Raw genomic sequence first — 2,900 nt, 5'->3', positions numbered from 1 at the left:
AACTCACTGAAAAGGAAATACAAATAGCCAAAAATAAACATGATAAATTACTCAATATCATTAGAAATGCATATTTACACTCTCAGAAGCCATTTGCTACTCATAAGAATATCAATGATTTCTAAATTTGTTAATATAGTGTATTATGAGCAACCATAGAAAAATAGGTACTCCATAAGCAGATGGAAGTGGAATTGGCACAACTACTTTGGAAGATAACTTTGCTGAACCTATTAAAATTTAAACTCTTCCTGGGACTCAGGGGAGTTCAACATATGCAAATCAATAAATGTAATACATCATATCAACAGAGCCAAAGGCAAAAACCATATGATCATCTCAATAGATGCAGAAAAGGCTTTTGACAAAGTCCAACACCCATTCATGATAAAAAAATAAGTAAACCTACAGAAAATTGGAATAGATGATTTTTATCTCAATCTGATAAAAGCCATCTATGACAAACCAACAGCCAACAAGACCCTGAATAGACAAAAACTGAAAGCTTTCATTCTAAAATCAGGAACAAGACAAAGATGACCACTATCACCATTCTTATTCAATATGGTTCTGGAAACATTAGCCAGAACAATTAGATAAGAGAAAGAAATAAAAGGAATAAGGATTGGAAAGGAAGAAGTTAAAGTATAATTATTTGCAGATGACATGATACTCTCCACAGAATACCCCAAAAACCACACAAAAGACTTGTAGATTTAATAATCACATTCAGTCCTATAACTGGATATAAAACAACACTCAAAAATGAATAGCTTTGGGGGATGGGGACTTAGCTCAGCGGCAAAAAGCGCCTCCCTGGCAAGCGCAAGGTCATGAGTTAGGTTCCCGGTACCGGAGAAAAACAAAACAAAACAAACAAACAAAAAAAATGAATAGCTTTCCTGTACATAAATAACAAACTCACTGTGAGAGAAATTAGGAAAATACCTTTCACAATAGCATCAAAAAAATGAAATATTTAGGAATCAATCTAACAAAGGAAGTAAAAGAACTCTACACTGAAAACTACAGTACTCTGAAAAAGGAAATCAAAGAGGATATCAGAAAATGGAAAGATATCCCTTACTCTTGGGAAGTCAGAACCAACATAGTGAAAATGGCCATACTTCTAAAATTATTATACAGATTTAATGCAATCCCATTCAAGATGCCATTAGCACATCTCACAGAACTCGAGAAAATAATCCTAAAATTCATTTGGAACCAGAAAGGACCTAGAATATCAAAATCAATTTTAGGCCACAAAGGCAAGGCAAGGGTATCACAATCTCTGACTTGAAATTAGACTACAGAGCTAATGGGATAAAAACATCATGGTACTCGGGGGTGGGGGACCAGATCTCAAGATCAATGGAACAGATTAGAAGATGCAGAAACAACTCCAAACACAGTCAGCCCATCTTATCTTTGACAAATGGGCCAAACACATTCACTGGAAGAAAGATAGCCTCTTCAATAAATGGTGCTGAAAAAACTGGCTTTCTACATGCCAAAGACTAAAACTAGACCCATGTCTATCACCGTGCACTAAACTAAAATCAAATGGATCAAAGATCTAAATATTAAAACAGAAATACTAAATCTATTGGAAGATAAAACAGGTAGAACTCTTTAACACATAGGTATACGCAAAGACTTCATGAACAAAACCCTGACTGCACAGGAAATAGTGCAAAGAATCAACAACTAGGATTTCATCTTATTAAAAAACTTTGGCACAGCAAAAGAAATCATCAACAGAGTGAAAAGACAACCCAAGGGGAAAAAAAAAATTTAGCCAGTTGTTCCTCAGATAAAGGACTAATACCTAGAATATATAAAGAACTGAAAAAAAAATCATACCCCCAAATTTAAGGACTCAATCCAAAAATGGGCATCTGAGATGAATACACACTTCTCAGATGAAGAAGTAAAATTGAAAAATAAATATACATTTAAAAAAACAGTTCAACATCACTGGTCCCTTGAGAAACGCCAACTAAAACAATGATTCCATCTCACTCCAGAAAGAATGGCTATCAACTAATTAAATGGATAAAAAAATGATTATCAACTGATGAATGGATAAAAAAGATTTTTTTTATACAATGGAGTACTACTCAGAATGATAAACCTGAGACACTGATAGCTAAATGGATGGTCCTTGACAACATACTCTTTCATAAAATAAATTGGACAAACGTGTCAATATTGCATTGTCTCTTTGGTGTGAGAAACTAAAAGTGCAAATAAGATCCAAAATGTGTAATAGATATTGTGAAATAGGAAGAAATTGTTCAAAAGGAAAGGAGAACCAGGAAGAAGGGAGAAGGAAAGGAAGGAAAGGAAAAGAAAAGAAAGAGAAAAGGAAGATAAAATGGAAACAAAGCTTTGTAAATAAAGAAGGGAGGAGGGGTTAAAGGGAGAAGGGAACAGGGAAAAAAAGAGGAATCAAGATATACTATGTACAGGAATAATTCCCCATGATGAATGTGATAATTATGTACATATAAATGGTACCAATAAACTTAATAATAAAAAAGATAAATAAATAAAATTTAGAATCAATTATCTCCAAAACAAAAAATGTAACCTGCAGGTAGGTTTACCCCTTGGCAATTATTCAACAGACATAATACACACATGCAAAACAACATATGTACAAAGATATTCATATAGCATCTGTTTGAATAGCAAAATGTCTGGACACCATATACAAGTCCATCAATTGGGAGTTTCGGATAAATAAACTATGGTACAGTGGGATCTTTGCAGCAATTTAAGAAATTAGCTCCAGATGTGCTGAGATGGTCTAATAAACTAAATGCATTGTAAAACAAAACAAAGGTGCAGAGTGTGTTTACAATTCTATAATTTTATATGTATTTATACTATATTAT

The 2,900-nt window shown here is 33.3% G+C and overlaps 1 protein-coding gene across 2 annotated transcripts in view; it reads right to left on the bottom strand.

The window, feature by feature from the left end:
- Plac8l1 (PLAC8-like 1) overlaps positions 1-2,900 on the bottom strand; it is a 34,441-nt gene that overhangs the window by 9,738 nt on the left and 21,803 nt on the right. The gene's annotated exons all lie outside the window — the stretch shown is intronic.

This window comes from Chinchilla lanigera, unplaced genomic scaffold (genome assembly GCF_000276665.1).
Source record: "Chinchilla lanigera isolate Chin_1 unplaced genomic scaffold, ChiLan1.0 scaffold00014, whole genome shotgun sequence".
Taxonomy (NCBI): Eukaryota; Metazoa; Chordata; class Mammalia; order Rodentia; family Chinchillidae; genus Chinchilla; species Chinchilla lanigera.
The sequence above is the reverse complement of the archived record's forward strand: the minus strand, read 5'-3'. Positions and strand labels throughout refer to the sequence as shown.